This window comes from Microtus pennsylvanicus, chromosome 19, assembly GCF_037038515.1.
Source record: "Microtus pennsylvanicus isolate mMicPen1 chromosome 19, mMicPen1.hap1, whole genome shotgun sequence".
Taxonomy (NCBI): domain Eukaryota; kingdom Metazoa; phylum Chordata; class Mammalia; order Rodentia; family Cricetidae; genus Microtus; species Microtus pennsylvanicus.
The window spans coordinates 39,694,601-39,722,551 of NC_134597.1; the positions used below are offsets into that span (position 1 = coordinate 39,694,601).

General features: G+C 38.0%; 1 protein-coding gene across 3 annotated transcripts in view; it reads left to right on the forward strand.

The window, feature by feature from the left end:
* Positions 1 to 27,951, forward strand: part of Cntnap2 (contactin associated protein 2) — a 2,084,252-nt gene that overhangs the window by 1,613,560 nt on the left and 442,741 nt on the right. The window lies entirely within an intron of this gene.

Below are 27,951 nucleotides of genomic sequence, written 5' to 3' on the forward strand. Positions count from 1 at the left end.
TAAAGCAAAGAAAAACCAGCCTACAATTCACAATCTCAGAGAATCTAGACAACAAAGAGGACCCTAAGAGAGACATAAATGGATCTAATCTACATGGGAAGTAGAAAAAGAAAAGATCTCCCGAATAAATTGGGAACATGAGGTTCATGGGAGAGGGTAGAAGGAGAAGGGGGAGGAAGGATGGAGAGTAGATAAAAAAAAATATAGCTCAATTAAAAACAATAAAAAATGAAAAATTTTAAAAACTGTATTATTTCAAAAAAAGGCAAGAGATTAGTGAGATGTAGCACTATTGCGTTTCTGCAAGCCTCATTCATATCTGGCCGAGTAGAAGGACTGAGGTTCTCAGCTTGGGGGTTATAATTCAATGGCAGAGTGCTTGCTTAGCATGGGCAAGCCCCTTTGTTCAAAAGCTAGCACTGGGAAGAAAAGAGGGGGGAGGGAGAGAGGGTGGAGGGAGAGAGGGAGGGAGGGAGGGTGGGAGGAAGGAAGGAAGGGAGGGAGGGAGGAGGAGTTAGATAGTGGACTGTGGTTGCCCATACCGTGTTTACAGGACTTGTGTTCTAGTACATATTTTACATAGTTGAGAAAATCATGCAAAGGTACAGAATCAGAGGTGAGAAAGTTACTTACTGGTCTGAACCTCTCAGTGTCAATCACAGAGACAGGATTTTCTGGTTGTAGAGCAAAATACCTCAGGAACACAAACTGAACCACCACAAGAGCAAAGAATGATGCACAGTGCATGTATCTTGAGATACAGGTTGAAGAGCAACAGCAGGATACATGTAGACACAGAAAGGGAATGTCTCTGGATCAGGGTATATACTCAAATCTAAGATTTATGGGTTGTAATTAAAGCACAATTTAACAGAGGACCCATTTAGAGTGAGATATTCTTCTCCAAGAAAATATTACACAGTAAAATGAAAATCATGGTTTGCACATTGCAAATCTTGGAAACAATTCAGAATTTGTAGCCCACTTAGCTAGCATAGCTCCTTGCTTTGCTCATATATACCAGCTCTTTCAGCCATCATAAAAACAATAACTATTCAAGTAAGTTCAATAAATATGCGTTATTAAATTTGAATTTTATGACATAGAATTTGGTTACTTCTCATGTTTTAAGAAGCACAGAATACATGAGCGAATATTTATGTGTATATTTATAATAATGTTTTCCAAAGGACTCATGGAAAATATCTCAAGGGTATTATTTGTTTGGCAGCGGGGGAAAAATAGCTTTCAATGAAATAAACACAATACATGAGATGTGTTTTCTTCTAAGCAGCATTTAAATAGGATGCAAAACAGAATAAAAATGCTGGAAACATCCAGACTAAAAGTCTTATCTCTCCTATTATTACAGCTAAACCTTGACACAGTTGGTAAGCAGATTCACTGATAAAATCTTGCAGTTAGTCTAAGAGAAGCCCAGCTGTGCTACCCTGTCTGCCATTGATGCTAGACAACTCACCTCCCTACCCTGAGACACATTCAAGCTTCCCTTTCCAACTCATGTACCACAGGACTCTCGTAGATATTTATTTTACTGTTTAATATTTTATAGTTATCAAAAATTAGCAAACTCTTGGATCAAAATCCAAAAGTCATATACACTTAAATAAGTAAAATCTTTTTATCACCTTTATTCTCCATGTACTCAATGGCTCTTACTAATTTATTTTGCAGGGTGGTTTTTATGTTTGTTTGTTTGTTTGTTTGTTTTGACCATAATATGTGAGATCAGGGACTGGAGGTATGGCTCAACACTTAATAACACTGGTTGCTCTCAGAGGACCCAACATCAATTCCCACCACCCACATGTTGACTTACAACTACCTGTAACTCCAATCTGAAGTGCTTTTTTCTGGCCTCCAAGGGCACTAGGCACGCACTTGGAATACAGACATACATGTGTTGTAGGAAGGCCGATTGATGTTATGCCACTCGGCAGTTCAGACCTGAAATAACCATAAAGAAACTGTATTAATTAATTCACTGTTTGGCCTGTTAGCTGTAGCTTCTTATGAGCTATCTCTTACATATTATTTTAACCCATCTCCATTAATCTGTGTGGCTCTGGATTACCAGGTAAAGTTCGGTCTAGCGTGTGTCTCCAGCAGGGCTACATGGCTTCTCTCTGACTCCGCCTTCTTTCTCCCAGCATTCAGCCTAGCTTTCCCTGCCTAACTAAGTTCTACTTTGCCATAGGCCAAGCAAGTTTCTTTATTCATTAGCCAATAAAATCAACACATAGAGAAAAGGACATCCCACACCATACATGCAGGCAGAATACCTATTTTCATAAAGCAATAAATTTAAATATATATATATATATATAATCTTACTAGTATAGTGACTTCTCCCAAAAGACACTGCTCATGAAAATACAACATAAATCAAAAGGTTGAGGCACCACTGAGTGGGAGATACTTTACTGGCTAAGTGTCCATCGTTCTGAGTTATAATACCACAAATTAAACTACAAATTCTTATACTTAAAATAAAAAATAACAGTGCTTGGATTACTTTTGTTCAGTTTTATAACTGAGCTGATTGTGAGATTCATCTATGTTGTATGCAGAAGCTTTTACACTGTTTACAGTTTTGGTAGTATGAATCTGCCACCATTTAAACTGTTGACAAACACCTTCTGCAGTAGCATCTTTAGTCTATGAACATAAAACACAGGGTAGCTTTTAAACAAAATAGATATCTCCTATGGTTCTGGAAGCTAGAAGTTCAAGATCATGGTCTCAGTAGATTTAATGTCTGCCATGCTTCCTCTTCGAAGATGCCACCTTTTGCTTGTGTGTTCAGCTGGTAGAGGAGTGAAGGGTTGATGCTAGTTCTCTTATAAGGGCATTCATCCCTTTTGTGAGCCCTCCCCAATAGCATCCCAAAGGCCTACCTCCTAATCCCATCTTCTAAGAAAACATAATCTTAACAAATGAATTTTAGAGGTAAAACCTTGAAACAATAGCACTTAGATTGTTTCCAGTTATAATGTTGTAAAATAATATTTTATCTGGTCTATTTGTTGTTGGACCTATTTTTATCTAAGAGTTGAATCACTGATAAAAGACCATATGAATCTTCAACCTTAGTTGATAATTGCAAATACCTTTTCCCTTAATTTTACCAGTTTACAAACATATGAAAATGATTTAAAACTTTTTACTTGACAAGCCTTGGTATTTGCTCGCCCGCCCTCCCTCCCTCCCCCTCCTTCTCCTCCTCCTCCTCTTCCTCCTCCTCCTCCTTCTTCTTCTTCTTCTCTCTCTCTCTCTCTCTCTCTCTCTCTCTCTTATTTTGTTTAATGTTAAGGTTGGTATATTCAATATTCAAGTTCCTAATACTAGTTACATCGAATACCTCTTCCTAGGTTTATGAGTCTTTCAACTTCAAAAAGTGTTTTTTTTTCCATTCTCTCAAACTTCACATGAACATGATATAAGAGACAATATTTTAAAACATTCTAGAAAAATGTTGATTTTTCTAATGATTGAAGAACATTATATTATTGTTTCAGAAATAAGTGGATAAAGAACAAGCCACCTGGAAAACATATAAGTAAAAAATATTTAGAAAGAAATATGAAAAGAATAAGGGAAACAACCTAAATACCCCTTGACCAAAGAATGAATCAAGAAAATGTGATACATTTATACAATGGAGTACTACTCAGTGGTTAAAAAAATTATAATGACATCTTGAAATTTTCAGGCAAATGGTTGAATCTAGAAAAAAAACCCATGTTGAATAAGATAACCAAGTCCCAGAAAGACAAATATAGTATTACACACTCATAAGTGACTTTTAGACTTAAAGCAGAGAAAAACCAGCCTACAGTCCACAACCCCAGAGAACCTAGACAACAAAGAACCTTAAAAGAGACACGTGTGGAACTATATAGAAAGGAGAGAAAAACAAGAATTCTTTAGTAAATTGTGAGCAGAGGGAAGGAAGGGGGGAGCAGACAAATATGTATAGCTCAATAAAAACAGTCAAAAATTAACAATAGAAGAAAAAGCGTTTAGAAATTATCCAAGCAGGGGCTGGAGAGATGGCTCAGCGGTTAAGAGCGTTGCCTCCTCTTCCAAAGGTCTTGAGTTCAATTCCCAGCAACCACATGGTGGCCCACAACCATCTGTAATAAGGTCTGGTACCCTCTTCTGGCTAACTGTATAAATAATAAATAAATAAATATTTAACAAAAAAAAGAAATTATCCAAGCTAAGGTCAGACATTCTTAAGTAAGAATAACTCTCCATGTATTTATTTGTGAGCTGGGTGGTGGGCCCTCAGAGAGTAAAGAGTTAAAAACAAATAAATAAAAAATAAGAATGTTTTATTTCTACTACTAGAACAAAAATTGGTCTATTTGAGCAAACAAAAGATAGAAGAATATTTCACCAGTAGTTTTGCCCTTCAGGAAACATAAAAAGTTGTCTTGTGTAAAACGTTTAAGAACTGTGGTATCTGAGCTCGTTGTTGAGACACTGGGAGAGTTGAAATCTCAGGGTCAATATCTGAACATATGTGGTCCTGGTGTCTTAACTCTAAAGAACAGTTTTCAGGGTCCCAAGTCAGATCAAAGAAGGTCATGAGATAGCCTCTGCACGCCTGCGAATTTCAGACTGTTCCTCTGGACTCTGATTCCTCGGCATTGCCTCTTGACTTCCCAGCTCTTCTGTATGCCTGCACTCGTCAGCAGCAAAACTCCAGATTGCGAAATTTTCCTTTATTGAAAGTGTTTCTCTCTCTTCTGATTTTGTATTTCTTTAAAAAAAAATTAACTGATTGAAAAACTGTAGCTCTTCTAAGGGATTCTTATCCCTGCAAAGAAAAGCAGGGAAATGAAATAATGTAAGAAAGTAAAAAAACATAAAAAAACGCATACAGCTGTTTTTAAGATGATAACTCGGTAGGGTAAGTCATTCTGGGAGTAATGATCCAACAGCAAGAGAAAACATGAGGGCGAAAATGAAGCAGAGTATGCCACAAGAGCAAAGAACTTGATCCAGCAAGAGGCAATGGAATTTGGTAAATGATTGGAAGTGGGCCCACATGAAGGTACCTCACATCCACTATATTGAGAAAATTCCATATTCAGATATAGGTTCAGATGTAGATAAATACAAAAGTGGGAAGATGATTTCCTTCACCTTGATTGACTCTACTTTTATTCCTGGGATAAGAAATCAAATCCCATGCTGACATTGAAGTGTGTTGGGAAGGGACTGCTGGCCAGATGTAAAAAAGAGATCGAGTGAAAAATGAACTGACTAGGAAGGTGGTGGGGTTGCCCACCAGTCTAACAGTTGATGCTTGTCATCCACATGTGTAGAGTAGGTGCCCAGTATCTTGGGTTCCTCTTTTCTGTGACCTAGTTCTGCTGCTGAGGAAGAATACAAGACTGTCTTTCCAAAGCAGCCTTTCTAGATAATGTTATCTGTGGAGGCAGGCAGAAGAGAAGGTACATGGGGTTTGAGGAGAGAGAAGAATGATCCAGTTATAAGAAAAAGAGTGAAAAGCTAGATGTCCACATTGGAAGAGTGAAAAGCAAGACGCCCACATGTAGAAGACTCCTTCTTGTGCTATATAAAAATCAATTCTAAATAGATCCCATACCTTAATGGAAGACTTAGTGTAGTAGGAGAAAACACTTCAAATTCTAGACTTAGACAATGAGTTTCTGAAAAGCTTTCTAATCACTGCAGACTTCAAAGCAAGAACTGACAAACGTGATTGCATCAAATGTAAAATTCTGTACCGTGCCAAAGGAACAAGTGATGGACACAATCTATAGAATGGGAAAAAAATCTTTACCAGCTACTCATGCAATAGGAGATTAATACATAAAATGCATAAAGAAGTAAATGTTTAAGCGCTAACATATCAATAACCCAACCAATGAAAGAACATGAACTAAACAAACACTTTCCAAATGAAGTACATAAAAAATGTTCCATATCTTTAGCCCTCAGAGAAATGCAAATACAGAACTACACTGAGGTGCTATCTCATCCACATCAGAATGTCTGTTATCAAGATACAGTGAGCAACAGTTGCCAATTATAATGCAGGAACCCTTATACACAACAAGTAAGAAAAGAAATTTCTGTAGCCACTGTGCAAACCAGTATGGTAGCTCCTCAAGGAATGAAAAGCAGAAGTGCCCTATGATACAACTTCATTTCTCCTGAATCCATACCTAAAAAAAAACAAAGTCAGCACACACAGACGCATCTTCATGTCTGTGTTTGTTTTGGCACTATTCACAAACTAAATTATAGAACAAGCCTTAGTGTCTGTCAGCGAATGAAAGTGTCTGTCACTGCAGAAAAGGATGCACAGCCCCATGCTGGCATCTTCAGCAGCCTAAGAATGTCCCCTTGATCTTGGATGGAGGTAAAATTGGACCCTTGGCTTCAATGAAGAGGAAATATTGGGATGAACCAGTCTGAAGCAGAGTGAGGGTTTATTAAAGACATTTTAATATGGATTTTAAGCATGTTTATTAAGAGAAAGAGAAGCCCTCTGGAAGGAGTGAGATGCACCCGAGTACATGAGTGTAACATCCCTGAGGAAGCAGCATCTCACTGTCTTTTCAATAAGCACACCTATGATTTGGGTGGGCTTTGAAGACTTAGTCTTCAAAGGGCCACTAAAAAGTCAAAATGGAGTCACAAGGTGGATTCTGAGGAGCACCTGGCAGTATTGCAATGGTAAGGCAAAAAACTAGATCACAGGGGTGCAGAAAGTTAGGTTATCTTTAACCAGAGTTAATGGTCTTACTTGGTCTACCCAGAATATGCCAGTTCTTAAGACTAGCTGATTCTTAGTTTAAAAAATATATTATGTCTGTAAGGCAGCCTTCACTGCCATTGTTAATTGTGCTATAGTTTTTTTTAAAATATTCTGCTGACTGGAAGCTCCCACCAGACTACCCCATCCATAGTATGAGAGCTCCTTTCCCTTCCCATGGTCTCATAGTTCTCCTGTCTTCATACACAGTTTCAAATGGATAAAGAGAATATAGCATTTATACATAGTGGAGCCGCAATGGTTCAGCCATAAGTAAGAGTGTAGCTGTGTAGTTTTCAAGACAATGAAGGGAATAGGGTCATTATGTTAGGTGAAATAAGCTAGTTTCAAAAGTCTGTGTTTCTTCTCAGATGTGAAATTTAGGGAGGAGAAAAAAATATGAATGTCAAAGGGAGAGTATTAAGGATGAGGAAAATTAAAGGGAGCAGAGGGGATAAATATATCAAAATATATTATTACACTGCTTGGAAGTATCATAATGAAATCCATTACTCTATGTACTTTAATATATACCAGTAAGACCCATGAAAAGGAGATGTAGGAAAGGAAGTGCAGAACCATTGAATAGAATTACAAAATTAGTGAGAAACTAAAAGCCTGTGTCAATATGGAATTAGATGTAAATACAATTGTGATTTTCCTCACAAGTACAGTGAAGGAAGCTAAGGTAAGCTGCTTGTTTATGAAAAAGTAATAACAGCTAGTTAGGAAGAGTGACGATAAGGGTGGAAAATAAAGAGAGAAAAGGTGCTGGAAATCAGTAAAGCTTCCAACCAGCAAAACCAATGGGTTTGGGAAACAGGTCAAGTGAACTGAAAAATTAAAGGCAGTAATTATAAGCTCACATTACTAAAATTTTAAAAGCCCTGCAAAACAATGATGAGATTAAGAATAGCACCCTGGGAAAGCCAGCAGAACGGAGCTAGACTGGGAGATAGTTAGAGGCAAGTTTCTGTAGGTCAGTGTGGCTCAAGATTGCAACGAGTGCACTTTTAGATAATTAAGAAAATAATCATGTTGCAATTCTAAAGCTATCAGTAGAGTTGATGTACTGAAATTAAAGCCTTAAATTCCCTAAACAGTTTGTTGTATAACTGTATATATAAAATAGAAAACAAGTTGAGCTTAAAGAGGTGTGAAAAAATAGTTCCATGGCCTTTAATTTATATTTTGGTTATTTCACAGATGTAGATGATGCTTCTGACCCATGACCATTCCTTAAATCCCCTTCCAACTTCTAACTCACCCTAGATGTCTATAACACATCCCCTCCCAACTTCATACCCCTTTTTCCAAGTTGATTAGTGTTGTTCATATGTGTGGGGCCATCCCTTGGAACACGGGCAGCCTACCTAGAACTGTATCCATAAAGAAAAATGACTCTCCTTTTCCCAATAGCCATGAACTGCTAGTAGCTCCTCAGTAGGGCCTTGTGTGCCCTAGTGATGGTCAATTCATTGTTAACTGCAGATACTTCTCCACTGAATTTGGGTGAACTCTGTAATTCTGGATTTCTACAAGGTCACAGATGGCGTAGGGCACAGTTCTGAAAACCTCATGGAAAATTACCATAAAGGAAGATCTAACTTTAATTAAATTGTGATTATAACAACTCAGGCAGAAATTGGGGCTTTAAATATTTTATCGTCCCTCCTTTGACCTTTGAAAGTTGTGTTTCTCTACTCCATGTAGGCTTAATAAAAATGTGAAAAATATCTTCTGCTGTTTCCATTGAATTAGCAAGCTTATAATCATTGGCTATTCCTAGGTTCTACTTGTCTATTTCAGAGCTCCTAGCTATTGGCTGACTTGTAAAGACAAACACAGGCTCCCAGTTGTCCAGCAACACCTGCCAGTGTCCCTCCTTCCTGATGCAGCTGCTGCTTGGACATCTCTCATACCATCCCAGGACAGACATTTAGTATACCAATGTTCATTACTCTCTATATAGCTCAAATACCAGCTATTTTTTCAATAAAGAAAGTTACCTAAATTGATCTTTCTTTCTTTCTTTTTTATTTTTTTTATTCTTCTTGCTCAACTTCTGTAGCAACTTGAAACCATTTGATTGACATCTCATTCTGTTTGAAACAACTCCCTTTCTATAAGCCTAAGTCATTGCCCTAGGAACTGGATTCAGACTTTCAGCTCTCTTCAACAGAACCCCAAAGACTGCTGACTGCTTCATGCCAGCATAGCCTTGACAAGCCATCTCTCTACCCAAACTACTCCCACCACAGCAGAATCCTTTGAGTCATGGCTTGGTAATGGTTTGACTATTGAGTCAGAATATGCTGAAATACCACAAATTGCATTCTAGTGTGAGCAGGAAACAATAATTAGATTTTATCCAGGATTGGGAGAAGCACATGAATTACATGGTAGAATGCCTAAGTCAAAATAAAAACTGATGAATGAGAAGAGCAAGTCAGGGCTCTCTCTCTAAGTGGGCTTTCTGAATCAGATAAATGCACAAAAACCCAATGAAAGGTGAGATTATTTTCCAACAAGGTGAGACTAGCCCAAATAAGTATTGTTATTATTTGTTTAACTACATTTCTATTTTTATTATTGGACAGCTTCATATATTTGTATAGTGAATTTTAGTCATTTTTATCCCAACCCCCTTCATCTCCCTCTTTTTCTCATTGGATCCACTCTTTGGAACAAGTAAACCCCAACACTCACTCACACATTCCTGTCTTCTTCTCGTGTGTGGCCCACTGAGTTTAATATACAGTTGTCTGTCTTAGCATCAGCGGGAGGTTATTTCCTGGAGCAATAATAAGTTATCTTTAGTTAACCACTGGAGTAAATGACACCTCACTAGCTACTGTCAATTGCCAACAGTCTCTCTGGGAGAGTTGGGACCTCCTGGGACGCTTCCCTGTCTGTGATGAAATGCTTATGGGTCCAATTTTGAGCAGTCCAAGGCTCAGAGGAGATTGTGACAGGAGGCAAAATGAATGTAAGAGCTAACAATGGGGAGATGTGCCACAGAAAGATGTCTTCTGAACATGGCAGACATCACATGCACAAACTCACTGCAGGCTTAACTATATATAATTAAAGCACATATATAAATCTTACATAGAAATTAGTATAATAAATGTAATCCTATTCCAGATGGACAAGATAGATGAGCTTTGTGTAACAGTCAAAGTCCCAGGCAGGGTTTAATTAACATCAGCTAGTGCACTATATCCACATCAAGCCCAACATCCAAAGTATAAGGGTAGTGGGCAGCAATACAAAAGGTTATCCCCATGTAACACTGGGGAGTCTTTCTGTGTGTCAAAGATGCTGTATCCAAGGACCTCATGATCTTTCTTGCTGTTGTGTTTGTGTGTGCATGGGTACATGATACATTTGTGAGGAGTATTTATGTGTGTGAGCCCGTGTTCATGCAAGCACATGCAAATTTGTTTGTGAATGTGGAGCCCAGATGCCAATGTTGATGTCTTCCACTGTTGTTCTCCATTGTATCTACCGAGGCAGGAGCACTCAACAAACCCAGAGCTCAGTGACTAGTTAGCCTGGGAATTCAGCTTTGGGAGATCCCTACTCAGTTCCTCATTCTTGCATGGCAAAGCAGTTCACCAACAGAAGCATCTCCCCAGCCCTCCATATTTCTTGGTTTTTTTTTTGTTCTTGTTTTTGAAGTTAATAAATAACTTCTCTTCTTTCCTGGGAATTGGTGATCGATAGAAGCCACATGCCAGTAATTCTTAATACTGATGAGAAAAAAAAATAGTTAGTGAGGTTAACCAAAATCATAAATTAAATGCAGAGAGATGATTACACATAGACTGTAGAAGTCCAGTAAATCTCCTTTCTGTGAAACACATTGTGAATCAAGTATCTCTTGATGCTACGTAATTCTGTCTTCTTTTAAACACAAACTCTTCTTTATCTACCTGGTTCCCTCAGGATCTGTACTTGCCTCACCATTGGTTTATTTTCTTTTTTCTAAGTATTTGTCTCCTGACTTCCTTAGCATGTCTATTTTTATCCTGGAATGGACATAGTGAAAAGACCATTTCTCTCACCCTCTTCTGCCCTCTCCTAAATGCCTGTGTTTGCTTTTGAACTAGCTTTCTCCCTATGCCAGACTATTGATATTTTTGAGAAAAGTCAGAGAGGTAGCTCTCTCTGTGTGTCTACTTATTTGAAATGATCTAGTTATGGTCATTCAGGAGACATTCAGAGTGGCAATACACAAAAAGATCAAAAGATATACACAGAGCTGGAAGCGCTCTGTGTCCAGCTGATTTACATTTTAAACACTGGCAACTATAAGGTCTAACTATTGTCCAGAGTCTCAAAAGGGCATTGTATCCAGGAATGGTATTATTAGTGGTGTGTTGTATGGTCTCCCAGTAAAAGACATTAAATAAGAGAGTACATTTTTATTGGGTAATATTAAACCATTCACTTCCACATGCACTTGCTTTAACCAGCTTGAACAAATTAGTTATTCTCAGTAGATTACCCTCATTGGTAATTCTATAATAAAAGATTCTGGAGATGGTGCATTACCATCACTGGCATTATAATTTTTATTTCAGAATCCTACTAATCGAATATTCATTATCTAATTGTAATTAAAATGCATGATTCTCTTAAGAACGCTTATAACTATTTAAATGAATATGAACTTTATTAAAGGGATAAAAGTAGGATATTAAAATTATTCCAAGAGGGTAAGTTTTATTCTTAAAGAACTGCAGAATTGCAATAGTAAGAAATAAAGAAAGAATAAGGAAAAGCAACAGAAAAGTCATAAAAGTAACAAGGAGACAGGCCTTTGATATGTTATGGTGGCAAAATAAAGTGTTAATTTAATCAGGATAAAATAAACAAGATACAACGAACCTAATAAACTCCTTGAAGATGGGAGTAAAAGTTTGTCCCTCTTTGTTTTCCCCAAGAAGCCAATGGTAGTGCTTTGGTATCTTCTGAAAACCCAATAAATACTTGTTGAATGGAAAAATAAACAGCAAATTCTGTCCCAAAGTCATAAGAATGTCATGAGTAAGTTTCCAGTCAGTTTGTAGATGCGACTTTGGGAGAAATTCAGTTAGGATGTATGCTTTTCATTAGAAGATTAGCAGGTACTCAGAAAATCTGTGTGTTGAGATGCTAAAGCTGTTCAGGTGGCACCCCAGCTGTTAAAAGGGTAAGGCACTGGGTAAGGTGCCCCTTTTGTTATGTGGTGAATTCTTTACTGTTACAGAGAAAGGCCATCATCCTCCAAGTCTTTACTATTGCACATCCATCTCTAATTCTTTACTGTTATACATAGAAAGGTCCTTCCTCTCCAACTCTTCACTGCGATACATGGAGAGACCATCTTTCCCAGGTCTTTAATATATACATAGAATATTTGTCTCTCTCCGATTCTCATATCCATAGAGCAGCCATCTCTCATCACCTAGGAGGAAGTATAAGTTCGATCAAAATTAGCTTTCTTTATATACATTGTAGAATTGTGTTCCAATCATGCAATATCGACACAAATGCTTATTGTGAGGAAGAGAGATGGGATGACTTAAGAGGTAATTTACCTACATGTTAATAACATTAACTAAATGATAACTACAGTCAGCTAAGTTGTTTACATTTCACCAAACACATTTTGACAGGTGAAATAAGTGAAGAATTTCCCCAAAATGGAATACATGCAGATTGGAAAAAAAAAAAACAGCAATGAACAACTTTAGCCAAAACTAATTGGCAATGTGAGCGAGAAGAAAGAATGGCAGTGCATTAGCTTTTGGGTGACAGGAAGCCCAGAGACAGGGAAGGAACTTGGGGTCTTATTTAAAGAAGGGACCAGAATTAATAATTACAATTTTTCCAAAATGATGAAAAGTCATCAAACTTTTCCTTCTGAACTGTAAATATCATAGAAGTATAGCTCAATCATTTTATATATTAGTCCACCTATAAAATCACCGAGATCAAGCTATGGACCACAGTCCTTATTTGATCCCAGAAAATCAAACCCTTCGAAGAAAACTACAGTTCTGACTTCTAAAATAATGAGTTATTTGTATCTGGTTTTGACAGTCATGTAAGTGGAATCACCTGGAATAAGCCATTGTGTTCGATAGTTTTCCTCGATGTTATAATTTGGAATTTATCCTTACATTTGAGTTACTTTAATGATTGCCATAAGAATAATCCTGAAAATGGAAATTAATGGTAGGTCTATTTTGGCTTATATTTTGATGGTACAGCCCATCATTGGGGAAAGGCATGGCTACAGGGACATGAGGCATCTCGTCCCATTGCATCTACAGTCAAAAAGCAGGAGGATGAAGGGTGTTGCTCAGGTTAATTGCTTCCTTTGTATTAAGTCCAAAAACTCAGAGCATAGGATGGTGCTGCCCATATCTAGGGGAGATAGTCCCGCCTCAGTTAACCTCATCTAACCCCCCCCCCCAAACATACCAAGATGTCTGTTTTCATGGTGGTTCTAAATCTCATCAAGCTGACATTCAAGATTGTACCATATTCCCTCTTATTTCATGCCTATTTACTATTATTATGATGTGATCTGTGATCATAATTTCTTTGCTGTTCTTTTGTTGATGAACATCTGAGATGAGAGACTTCTCCCATTTTTAAGAAAAGAAAAATTAATTTAATTGGTTGTATTAATGAATCCTAGGGGTCAATACGTCCTTCTTGCTTAAGACATATACTATCTGTGTTAGTTACTTTTCTTGCCAGTGTGACAAAAATGCCTGACTGAAACAATGTAAGAAGGGATGATTCACTTTGGCTTAACTTCAGAAGATTCAAAGTCAAAGTTGGTTGACCCCCAACATGTTGGCAGGAACAAGAGACAGAGGAAAGATGTTTACTTCATGGCCATCCTGGAAACACAGAAAGAAAATAGGCATGCAGGAGGTCAAAGTAAGATATGGCCTCCAGGAACATGATCTCAAGTGACTTCCCTCAAAGTTCCCACCATATACTTTTCATCATTCCCCAATAATGCCATCATATTATCAACCCATTAGTGTATTAGTTCATTTATTAGGTCAGAGCATCTGTGACCTAATTATCTCTAGGAACATCCATAGGGACATAATAAGAGGCGCATTTTACTAAGTTCGTAGGTATTTTTCAATACAATCAAGATGGCGTTGGATATCAAAATTAATCATCCCACTATTGTTGGTTAGTGGGAGTGAGCATATAGTGTTAGATACAGCCTTCATAATTAAGATGTTGAGGGCCTTGCCAATTTTCTCTTCTAAATTGCCTCCTAATCTCATTTATTCAGTCTGAAGATTTGGGAAGCATTTCCCACAAAAAATATATTTAAGAAGCCACAGGATGCTAAAAGCCTATGCTTCATAATGCATAATGCTGAACATCATTTATCAACATATTAATATGTATGATAGAAAAAATTTCTTTTCTAGAATGCTGGATTAGACTAAGGTAGATATATTTGTATTCAAAGCAGGATTTCTCATAGTCATTATAATATAGTTTTAAGCTTCCAAGTCTTAAATATGAAGCATTCATAGCATCCACACTGGAACATTAAACATCTTTTTCCCCATAGAAAGTATACTACTACTTTCAAAACTTAGTAATGCCAGAAACTCCAAATTTTAAAATTATTCATAATTTTATGAACTAGATTATGGCCATATAAAGTTTGTCTACTAGAGACTTGAGCCCTAATGTGACTATTTATGGATATAGGGCTTGTAGGGCAGTAACTAAGAAAGTGAATGTATATAAGAATGGATCCTTGATACAATAGGATTGATACCATTACAAGAAGACACATGAAAGAGGTCTCTCTCTTTCTCTCTCTGCCTCAATCTCCTTCCTTTCCCCCTCCCCCTCTCTCTTTCTGCACATGAGCACAAAGAAAAGGTCATGTGAGGACACAGTAAAAATGCAAGCCAAGAAGAGGCTTTATCAGAAACCTTTTGCAAGATGTTTAATTACACTTTGTAAAGTTGTGTCACTGTTATTGGTTTAATAAAAATCTAAACAGGCACTGGGCAGTGGTGGTGCATGCCTTTAATCCCAGCACTAGGGAGGCAGAGTCAGGCAGATCTCTGTGAGTTTGAGGCCAGATTGCTCTACAGAGCTAGTTCTAGGACAGGCACCAAAGCTACACAGAGAAACCCTGTCTCAAAACCATAAAAAAAGCTAAATAACCACTATCTGGAAAGGAGAAATAGGTGGGATTCCAGACATAAAGAACTTTGGGAAGAAGAAAAGGGGAGTTGCCAGCTGGACACAGAGGAAGCAGGACATGCAGGAAGAGAGGTAAAAGCTACAAGTCACACGACAGCATGTGGATTAATAGACATGGGTTAATTTAAGTTATAAGAGCTGGTTAGAGAAAAGCCTAAGCTAAGGCCGAGCTTTCATAATTAATAAGAAGTCTCTCTGTATCATTATTTGGGAGCTGGCTGGTGGGGCAAAGAAAGACTTGTTATAGACACAAACACTAATTTCATCTTGAGATGAAGCTTCTACCCTTCATATCCATAAGGAAAAGAGAATGGTGTTAAAGGTACAAAGTCTGTGGTCTCTTATTGAAGCATCCAGAGTGGGCTACTGCAAAAATCTTGAAGAAGATTTAGAATTGTTCAGCAAAATAGTGTAGATCGCAAGGATATAAAATAACTAAATCCTTCCCAGGCTTGTTGGCATCATATCTTAGTTACTTTTCTATTATTGTGAAAATACACCATGACCAAGGTGACTTATAAATCAGTTTACTGGGGTTTATTTTAGAGTTTTAGAGACTGAGTTCATGACCACCATGGCAGGGACATGGCAGGAGGCAGGCAAGTATTGCACTGAAGCAATTATTGCAAGCTCACATCTAATCCTCAAGCATAAAGCACAGAGAGCCAACTGGAAATGACATGATCTTTAACACGCCTCCTCCAACACATCCACGCCTTGTCATTCTGCGCAAACAGTTCTACCAACTGAGGACAAATTGAATACACTACAGAATTCATGTTCCATGTGGCAATTTCTCCTCCTGCATTCTTGGGGGTCATGGTGGGGAAAAGTTCACTTTTGCTTTGGTCACTCCATAAACCTAAATGAGGGATTGTTGCGTCCCTGAGATATTAGTATGGCCCAGCCAGTTCAGGCCCCTCACTCCTTTCTTTGATGGTATTTATAAGTTGTCTCTTGATAATGATGCATTTTCATCCTTTCTCCTCTGAACAGAAGATTTATATGTTGTCTAATAAGTTAGACAGCATCATAAATGATTTGCTGTCAAGATTTTAAAGTAAATTTTCTGAAACAGATGACTGTGATTTTGTTTAAATCTAATAAATTGAAGTTGTAGAATATCTCTGAGTGGGTTACTGAATTTCTGTTTCTCTCCTAACCCAAGCTCCAGCTGTATGTAGTTACACCACTGAGAACCCATGATGAGATCTTCCTCTAGCAGCTTATTTTAATCATTTTCTCCTGTGACACATGAGGAACGAAAATTCTCTTCCCAAAATATGTTGATGTCACATTTCAGAAAAGCCATGTGCTTAACTATCTATGATTGAAGAAAGAGTCCATGTGTTCTTTGTATCCCAAACAAGAAGATGCTCGAGCATCACATGCTCCCAGCTGTAGCAACCCCTTCCAATATGAGTGCCTTTTATGTAAACAAAGATGTGTGCTGTCTACATCCACCACAAGAAATACCATGACTTTTCACTTCCAAGGCTAGAAAATAATATTGGCAAACTGATCGTGGATGTTATAGGATAAAATACCTCAACTCTCAGTCTACAAAATGCTGAGTACCAAAGTTCCTCTGGGTTCTGCCCAGTTGCTTTTTGCACATCTCATTCCAACTCTAAAACAAGAATGTAGGGATTATCTCCACTTTCTCAAGTCCTATTTAATTACAAGCCACTGAACTGTTTCCTCATCTCCTCACCAAAGTTCTCTGCAGCACATTTACCAATGGCTTCCCGGCCTGACATGTACTCTGATTATTTGATGCCAAGCATTTTATATTTAAAATGATTGATAATTTTTCCTCACAGAGCTTTTGAATTTCTTCTTTCACACTAGCCATAATTCTTTTGGATTCACCCCAAATTTCAGATCATTTATTTTCAGTCTTCTTGATTCATTCTTCTCCCTTCCGGCTGGAGACTGATAGCAATCTTAAGGCTATTTCCTCTCTGCCTTGGATTCTCAGTGCCAGCTCCTAAAGGAGATTTGAAGGTTTAGTTTTATTTGGGCCATCTCATCCTAAAGCAAAATGTTTTTCATTATTGTAGCCAAGGGGTTGTGCCTCTTTAAGACGTTTCCATCCCTTAGCAACTTATTGATAACATAAAAACAAATATCGAACATCTCAAGTGCACCACAGAGTTCAAAGCCCACTTAAAGAAACTGGTTCTACCTTCAAGCAAGTCTTTTGTGTTCACTTCAGGAGCAATGTGGCCTGTTAGGATGTAGAGGGAATGACAAAGTGTAAAGTGTGAAGTTTGATAGGAAAGATAGGGGCAATCAAATGAGTGATGTTGATATGGATTGTGTTATATAAAAGGGGCTTTAAATGAGGTTATGGGGAGAGAAGAGAATGCTTCTCAGTTAAAAGTAGAATTCTTCTATCATTGGGGACTATCACCTGTTAGGATGGGGAAATCCATAAAATAAAAACTCATAGCATATAACTCTTCCTTCTAGAACCAATGTGTTAGAACATGCTCTTTGAACAAACAAAGCTATCTAAACAAACACTATGGAGGGGGGATTTGTTCATTATCTTCACAATTGGGGAGATGTATGTACAAGTTACTAAAGAACTGGAAAATCACCTCAGTCCTTGGCACTTAGATGAAGAAGCTCATCATTAAGGACTTCTTCCCTAGAAGCTATTCCAAAAATGAAGTAAAGACAAAGTTGGATAAATCATTGTACCCTGTAACTATGAACTTAAACCATAGGGCAACCAAAGTTTGCTCTGTGAAGCCCACATGAAATCTCAGGAAAGGTGTTTGAAGCAGGAGATGGGTAACTATGTTTATTATTACCATGAGTTTACCAATTAGTTGTTGTTGGGTTCAGGCCACAAAAGAACAGCTAATTATATTGACTGTTATTACTTCAACCTGTAGCTTTGTGCCAGAGGAAACCCGGCATCTTAGCGCTTCTATAACCTACCAGTTACAAGCCCCAACTTGCTCTCCTCATTCTCATTTGATGGTTTACTTGATTATTTGTTGGTGGTTTTTATTTTGTTTGTTTTGCTTTTTGAGACAGACTCATATTTGGTAGCCCTGCCTGGTTTGGAATTTACTATGTAGATCAGAGTAGACTCAAACTTGCAGTGATCCTCCTGCCTCAGGAGAGAAGCTGAGATTATAGGCTCAGCTCTGGTTCAATTTTAGCTATTCTGTGACAAGGAGTTCTGAGGATGCTTGCTGAAATGTTGGCATTTGAAAGGTGGAAGTCACTTCTTCGAGAGTCTACCTCTGTCCCCAATTCCCACCCCTTTTTCCTGACCCAACAGAAACAGTAATGGGTCAATTCACACCTGTATCAAGTTAGGTAAAATTTGATAGTTAAAAACTAAACTAGCTAAAGCCTAGGTTTTAAAAAAAATTTTATAGCCAAAGAAGAATTAATAAACTAGGTTTCTTCAGGCTGTGAAATAGGTTTTCAGAGATACCCAGGGCAGCTGTGTAGGTATCATTTCCTTCTTCAGATGATGCCAGAGAAACCCAACCATTCTTGGAGAAGTCTGAGAGGCCAATAGGGAAGGCTGATTTGCCCAGCTGTTGGCATATGCCTCCCCAGCAGTCCATATCACCAGAGTGAGAAGGCAGAGGATGAACTGAAAGAAAAATCAAATGCCTTGGCCATGAGTTTTGGAATCTGAGAGATACAAAGCCCAACTGAACCATATAATCCTGGCATAAACCTGCGCAGTTTCAAGATGAAAATAGACAGAGTTGCTGGCAATGGGAGTGGCCTTCCTTTTTAGAGTTCTGTGGAAAAAACGATGTAAGTTGTGCTTTATGGGCCATATGTAGAACATGTGATACAATGCCGGTCAGTAAAGAAACTTACCTTGCATGAATATCTAAGTTTAGGTGCCCAACACTAGGGAAGAGAGACAGGCAATAGTTCAGGGTTTGCTGGCCAGCCAGACTTGACCAAGTTCCAAGCCATTAGGTGACAATGTCTCAAAATATCGAGGTGGATGCGGTCTCAAAAACTACAGCTAAGATTGTTCTCTGGCCGCTAAATCCATGTTTATACATGTGCATTCAAACACACATGAACCTGAACATACATACACATATACAATTATGTACTCACATGAAAATATTTCTCCAAAAGTCCACCCAGCCATACTGAAGGGCCAGTGAGCCATAAAATACGATGTGGCTAAGCATAGACAGGACAGATGTCCAGGTGCTTGTGAGATTCCAAAGTCTGCACCTGTTTGTTTCTTGAAAACATAGAGAAAAAAAAAAACACTGAGGAAAAACCAGGTTACTCACCCTGTGTTTGAAAGATATTCACAGCCAAGATAAGGAAATACTTTCTCATCAACTAGGTTTTGAGATGCTAGGCATAGACCATGACTTGCTAGATATTCAGAGATACAGAAATGGGAAGAAGTCTACTCGTCAAGTATCTCCTCTTGAAAAAAATCATTATTGTACCCATAATTTTGCATTTTTCCAGAATGGCTTATGATTGGAATCATGTGATCAAATTGGAATATTTCACTAAGGAACATGTTTTTTAAGTAACCATCATTTTTGTCATTGTCTTAATACTTTTTAACACTCCATAATATATTACTGTCAAGATGTACCACTGAATCACCTAATTAAAGCTGTATTTGTTGCCTCTACATGTGGGCAAAGAAGGAACAAAAGTATCCCCTCTTGCCATGACTTACAAAAACACAAGCAACTCTTGCATAGATAAGAATGTAAATATGAATAGACAGACTAAACTATACGTAATTCAAAGCTATCTTCCATCCAGTGAGACAACTTTCCTGTAGAATAAAGATGACACTTTAAGATATGAGTTTTGTACCCCCTTTGCCATATTAATCAGATTTTGATCTCTTATTAAATATTACTTTCAAAGGAAATAAAACATTAATTAAAGTTTCACTTCCAGGAGTAAATGCTTCAAATTTATTCAAGGACTTCCATATAAGAAAGGCTTTCTTTCTCATCTCTCCCCATTGATAGCAAGCTCATTCTGACGTCTTTAGAATTATGCCTTGTTAATGTCTGCGTTTGTTTGTGCATTTATCCAATCACAAGATACATTAAGCAAACTACTTTTAATTAGCTACTTGTGTTTATTTGATAAAGTTTTATGAAATATCATGTCTGTCCTCAGGGAGCTTGAATTCCAGAAAGGCAAATCAGAGAGGACCATTTTGCATAAAGTCTCAAAATGATGACAGGGGCTTTTTCTAAGAGTCTAAATGAGACACATAATTGTCTAGCATTTATAAAAGGTCTCCTCTATTCCCACTGAAAAGAAAGAATTGAGTCTGTAATTACTTTCATTCCATAGGGGACATAGGCACAGATTCTAACAATCTAGTTGTGACAGTTGTTTTCTTAATTGCTCTAATTGCTTTATGGGAACACTTATAGCATTGAGGAAAGTTCAAAAGTCAGTGGTGACTGAGGACATTATTGGAAGTACTGAGAAAGTTTTACTTTGTTGTGTAGTAGAGGCTCTGTTGTTTTCATCTCGCGATGATTCAGCTATGCTGCAGTAGCTCCTCTGTGGTAGACAAGCAGAAGTCTTGCCCACCAATGCATAAGGACCATAGAGGAACTGGCAGTGCTGCTTCGTCTTGGGATGGTAAGACATCCCTGAGGAATACAGAGTTGCCTCTGCCCAACTTCCTCATCTCAAAGATGCTCAGAAATGTTATTCCCTCGTCTCACACATTTCACAGAGATCTAGTCTGAGAAAAACAAAATCACAACCAATTTAATTAAAATAATTAATCACATTTTATTTTCAATTCTAGAATTAGGCAGCATCTTATCCTGTATTCTACAAAACAGAATGAATGGACCAATGAGCTCAACAGAGGGAATTGGCATAAAGCAAAATATAAAAGGCAGGAAAGAGCAAAAGGAGGCAGAAACCAACAGAAAGCATATGGGTCATTGCAAAAGCATCTTGTACAGGATTAAAATGGAGAGGGCTTCCTTATAATGTTGGCTCAGAGGCATGCCTCCTCTTATTGGTGCCTGGGAATCCCCTCTTCTCTAGAAAATTGGCCTGTGCTAACATTCAGTTTGATTCTATGTCAGTTGGCACGAGTGAGTCCATCCATGTTGGTACAGCCTGATCTGCTGCAGCCTTTGTCCAAACAACGGTTTCCCATGTATTTGTTTAGCAGTTGCTCCTGCTGAGAGGATGTGAAAATAGTTTCACATCATTCTCTTCGAGGCTACCCAAACCTCCCTACAAGCTTCTCTAAGGAAAGTCCTTTCCCTCTGCTGGGACTTGCAGGTCAGACCTCTAGAATGGGAACTCTCATAACATCTGATAAGAAAACAAATTCTCTACAGTGTTTTCCTTTTATAAAATGTTTACTTTTGTGTTTTCACTGAGCTGAGGGGAAGACTGAGCTGCCCAGAGGCTTGCTTGCTGTCTCAGCAGGCAGGGTATGGGCAACAGAGTACAACTGAAATCCTCAGGAAAGCTGTACTGAAGTAGAAAGTTGTAGAATGGACTCCGAGACTCAATTTGACTTTTGTAACTAACAAATCTGATAAACTATTCAAGAGTCTGAGTCAGGACCCCTCTGAGATGCAGGTACAAGTCGGCTATCACACGTAATTAGTGTATGTGCTAACATGATAAACAGTACTTAGTGTCTCCATCAATTAAATTGACCTCTGTTACGGGAGGTCCTCCCACTCCTCCAGCCTATCGCTGCTGAGATACCAGCCCCTTGGGGCGTGGTCTCTCTCCCTTTAAAAAAGCGGCCACTTCCCTCTCCTCTCTCTCTTCACCTCCTGCTCCGCTGGTGACTTGACTTCCTTCCTGGTTACGCAGAGGGCTGACAGTGATCTGTAAGTTTTTTCCCCTTTAAATAAATACCACCCTATTAATCATAATTCCAAACTGGTGTGGCATTGTTTATGACTTACATCTTCAGACCTCGATCTCTAACGGTCATTGATTCCAAAGAAATCATGTTTGCATACAAAAATTTATAAGAATAAAAAGCTTCATGCAAAGTTCTAAGAAGAGACATTAGGTAGATGTTTTGAGCAGTGGTTCTCAACCTTCCCAATGCTGGGACCCATTTATATAGTTCCCTATGTTGTCGTGACCCTCAACCATAAATTTTTGTTGCTACTTCATAACTGTGATTTTGTTACTGTTATGAATCGTGATATAAATATCTGTGTTTTCTGATGGTCTTAGGTGACCCCTGTGAAAGGATCATTTAAGCCCTAAAGGGGTCACAACCCCCAGGTTGAGAACCGCTGCTTTTGCGAAACACCTTCCAGCTCTCAGGGCAGGTGCTGCAAAATCACATCAGAAACTATGCTAATTTAGCTGCTTACTGCTGTCTGTGGATTTTTTTCCATAGGCAATAAGGTATCTGTTGTTTTTTAGTTTTACATTTCGTCTATGTCTCTCTGAAACTTTAAATTTGTGGCGTTCTACTCAGATATTTGACCATAATAGGACCAGAAGGTAACTTTTTCATGTTATCTAGGGTGATGGATTTTTAGTGTTTGGGTTTTTTTTTCCTGATTTATCAAGAATATCAGTTAGCTATACCCCAGGAAAACATCAATATATCAGTCCAAACTGGTTCCTTTGTGCATAAAGCAGACCTAGTACTCACTGGTATTATATATTATGGCATAGGCACAAGTGTATGTAAAATATTGCAAGCATTCTTGAACTTAGGACATGTTTGTAGCTTCAATATGTAAGATTAGTTGAGTGAATCTTGCGAGATCTGCTTTCATCTAGAAATAAGTTTAACATGACAAAGACTTCTAATTGACATGGAGGGTTGTTTATTTGCTTATTTTTTATTATTTTCATTTTTTTCTTTTTTTTTTTTAGAAACTCCCAGAATGAGAAGCAAATAGATTAGACTTTAATCTAAACTATCCTTTATGAACTGGTGATTGTGGCCAACATAAATTCTCTATTCCTCATGCTTGTCAATGGTGTAGTGGTGCTAGCACACATTACAAAAAAGCCCTAATAAAAATGATTTAAAATTTTCAGTTTCATTGACAATGATACAAAATTGATTGTACTGATGAAATTTGGCTTGTAAATTCCTATTATTCTCAATGGTAATCAGTTTCTAATAAAATAATTGAATGATGGCTAATTATAATATAACAATGCCCAAACTTCTGGAAACTGTGTTCAAAGATTTATTACATTCTATTTATTTAATTTATTTAACTAATTTAATACTTAATTTAAATAATTCAATCTATCAATTTAATTTATTTAAATCTTTTTACAAAGATTTAAGTACTATGTTTCCATGCTTATCCTGTGCTATTATATTACATAGCAATTAAGATACTTGTAGGCTTTTGTTTTTTAAAAATTCTTATCTGGTGTTTTTAGATAGAATACCATGCTTCATTGCATCACTTATCATAGACACAGGCAAGGATCCTATGCAACCTGAATTCTTATTATGCTCAGGTAGAAATGTAAATTGATATGCACTCTAGAGAGAACAGCTTGAAATTATTTACAAAAGTTAAGCAGACTTTATAACCCAGCATTTCTTGTTTTGTGTAAACATCCATCAATGCCAGTAGGTAATTCCATTAGAAGGATGCTCAGGGCAGATTTAGGTGCAATATCCAAACCCTGGAGTCCTCCCAGCTGACAACAGGAGAAGCCTCATTCCCATTGTTCGGTGATATTACATTTTCACTAGTGAAGCACAACATTTCATTTAGAGTACGACCCAAAGGATTTTGGATATTTGAATATTTTGAATTAAATAGCAAATACCTTTAACGTGTGTATTGACTACAGGAAATGTGTGGGAGAGGTGCTTCTGGGTCACTAAAGGTGCTCCAAACTAGGGTTTGAGTTGCAATTGCACAAGTAGATGTGTGAATCATACGTGGATTACTTGTGCATATGTAAAAACCCGTCCCAGGATCAGTGTACATTTATTACACAATGTCATGGAGATTACCTCTCTCAAAAGTCTTATGACTTGTTGTATGTGTGCACATGTACTTTCCACACTGAGCCATCTCCACAGCCCACATCTCCTATTTACAAAATTATCCACTCTATCTTTCAGAAGCCCAAAGAATTAAGCTCTAAGAGTTCACTCAGGGTGGCCCATTCTGCTCAGGAACCTGGTGTGTACTGAAGATACTACATGTTGCATCCAGACACTGCAAAGTCAACCACAAAGTCACTTCTGGGTCAAACAAAAGCAGATTGCAAGAGGATTTGGATTTTAGGATATAGTTTGTGGAGCAGCAGTTTAGCGATGCACCCTAAGTGGCATTAACTCATAAAGGACATTAGCACCATGTCCATGGGAATCATTTCTAACAGGCTGTCAAATTAAAGTGTGCAGTTAGGCTATCTTCATTTATTGTTCCTTTAAGCGTAAATATCAAGTTTACTATCTAAGGCTTTGGTGTAGGAGCATAGCTCATTTGAAATGTCTTTACTGCATGAATATGTGCCCCAGAATTTGGATAACCAGTACCCACATAAAAATCTGGGCAGATTATCACATATCTAATTCCAATCCTGAGTAGGCTGAGACAGGATTCCTGAGGTTTGCAGGTCATCCAGCCTATCTGAATCAGCAAGCTCCAAGGTCAGAAAGAGTCTGTCCCAGAAAATAAGATGTAGATCAATGGAATAAGACACCTAGTATGGACATTTGAATCTCAAATGCAGTTGCACACATGTGTGGGCATCCTTACATATAACATGTACATGCACACAAGAACACATGCATAACTTTTCAAAAACAGAGTATTTTCTTCCTGTTTGAAGTGACTTTAACTGTTTGAATTTCTGCTAAAGGAAAGTAAGTTTGCACAAAAGAAATCCTACTGGCAGGTTTGAAGCCTGGTTACCAGGAACAAGAAGACTCAGGTGCAACAGTGCTTTCTGGACACGACAGGACACTAACAACAGTGTTCTGTTAGTTGCTTTTATAAGACCTGACCAAGATAACATCAGTCAAAACTGTTAAATGGACAAGGTGTGCTCATGAGTCCTTACCTCTATTTGAGAAGCCATTGGCCATTAATGACTACTAGAATAGAGGAATTTTTAATAAAGGTATATGTAGGAGGAGACACTTGTTCATTCCCGGTCACCCAGAACCAAAATAATCACACAGAAACTGTATTATTTAAATCACTGCTTGACCCATTAGCTATAACTTCGTATTGGCTAACTCTTACATCTTAGTTTAACCCATTTCTAGTATTTTGTATATCAGCATGAGGTTGTGGCCTACCAGCAAACTTTCAGCATGTCTATCTCTGGCAGTGGATCCATGGCATCCCCTGACTCAGCCTTTCTTCTCTCAGCATTCAGTTCCATCTTCCCCGCCTACCTAAGCTCTGTTCTACCAACAGGCCAATGCAATTTCTTTATTCATTAATGGTAATCACAGCACACAGAGAGGACTCCCACATCACCTCCCCTTTTCTGTTTAAATAAAAAGAAAGGTTTTAACTTTAACATAGTAAAATTACATATAACAAAGCAGTTACCAAACAAGAATTACACTTACAATATGTATATCTATTTTATCTTTTATCACAACTAAGGAAAACTATAACTATATATTCTTCAACTCCATCAAAGACTCCAGAAAAATATAACATTACCTAAGCAAACAGGAAGTACATTGCAAGCAACTTCCAAAATTCTACAATTAAAAAAAAAAATAAAAAAAAAAAAGAAAAAGAAAAACCAAAAGCCGGGCGATGGTGGCGCACGCCTTTAATCCCAGCACTCGGGAGGCAGAGGCAGGCGGATCTCTGTGAGTTCGAGACCAGCCTGGTCTACAGAGCTAGTTTCAGGACAGGCTCCAAAGCCACAGAGAAACCCTGTCTCGAAAAACAAAAAAAAAAAAAAAAAAAGAAAAAGAAAAAAAAACAAAATTCTACAATTAACAGAGATATCTCACTGCCTAGACAGTTACCCAAAGTTTTTCTGTACCGTTGGGGCATCCATCTTTAGCCTACTGGCCCATAGCATCTAGCAGACTTTTCCACAAAGCAGAAAACTTTAAAGGCAGTTCAGTCACTTTCTTCTGTATCCTGCAGAATGTTTCCTGCTGTTTATTGGGTGAAGTATTTTCTTTGTGGAGGTGTTCACAGCAACCTTTCAGGGAATCTTGTTCCATCTTACTATACTGATCTGGAAGCAATCCACAGGTTCTCATCTTCTGAGAAAACAAAAGAAAACCCTCTTTTCCAGAGCAACATATCCTTAGACTCAAATTTTGGAATCAATATACCTTTATGTTGGTTTAACTTAGCAGTCCATACAATGAAATGTCTCTCTGTACTTAGCTCCTTCACAGCCAAAAAATTCAAAGAAAACACAATAATATACATAATCCAGACACTGTGAATTTTCCATCTCTACGTGGCTTATTTTTCTTTCTATACTCTGTCTCTTTAAAGACTTACCTTTAAAAAAAAGCATTAACTTTACTTTATGACTATACTCTTTTTCTTCTCTCTTCCAAGCCTAGGTACATTTATTCAACTGACTTGTTTAGAGTTATTTTTCCTCTGGATTTGTCTCTATTGCATATTTGTAATTCTTTAATGTCCATGAGTGCTTTTTAAAATGCTAAGCACTTCTTAAAACTTAAGTTGCACCATTAGTATGGCATATACAGTAATACCTGCTTGCTCCACATAGTCCAGCATGGTGGAGCCACTTGTGCCTCTGAGCCGCACACGCTGCCCCAGTTCCAGGCACAAAGCTGGTCCATGTTGCCATCAAGCAGGTTTCAGTGCGCTGCTCACAAACCCCATTCAAATACTTGGTCTCCCAAAAGGGGCAAAGGTCTCACAAGCAGTGTGGCCCAGAAAGCCGGCATTTTAAGACAGCTGTGGCTTTCTTCCTAAGGCTGAATCAGGAACATCTCTTGTAAAGGACCTGCAGCAAGCCACCAAAAACAGCAAGAAGCTGTTTTAAACTCTGCATTTTTTTTGTGTGTAAAATTCCTTTTCAAGACCTCTCAGGTTTTATGTGGATTTAGTTGGCCACATTGGTGCCAATTTGTAGGAGGGGGTGCTTATTTGTTCCCAGCCACCCAGAATCAAAATAATCACACAGAAACTGTATTATTTAAATCACTGCTTGACCCATTAGCTCTAACTTCGTATTGGCTAACTCTTACATCTTAGTTTAACCCATTTCTAGTATTTTGTATATAGCATGAGGTTGTGGCCTACCAGCAAACTTTCAGCATGTCTATCTCTGGCAGTGGATCCATGGCATCCCCTGACTCAGCCTTTCTTCTCCCAGCATTCAGTTCCATCTTCCCCGCCTACCTAAGTTCTGTTCTATCAACAGGCCAATGCAATTTCTTTATTCATTAATGGTAATCACAACACACAAAAGGGACTCCCACATCAGGTATAGAACATGGTAGGTCAGCCTCACTCTAGTAGATGGTCCCACACCCAAAAACATTATGAGCAGCACTGACTGGATTCAGTGGGTTATAAAAAAAACATGAAATTGGAAGGGACATTAAAAATGTGGGTGGATCTGGGAGGAGTAATGGGAAAAGAGGAGAATGTATATGATAAAATACGTTGCATGAATTCAGGAAATTTTCAAACAATTGATAAAAAAAATAAGTAATTCAAAGTAGGTGTGGAATCAAGTTAGAAGGTGGAAAAGTGCAGGATGAACCTAGGCAGAAAACCAAACAGGGTTCAAATCTCAGCTCCACTTCTCATTATCCATAGAGCTAAGCACTGATGGAGTACCTGCTCTATGCTGGAGACATCCGTGAACTATTTCAATGCTTCACGTAAACAAGGAAAGACCAGAAAACAAAAGCT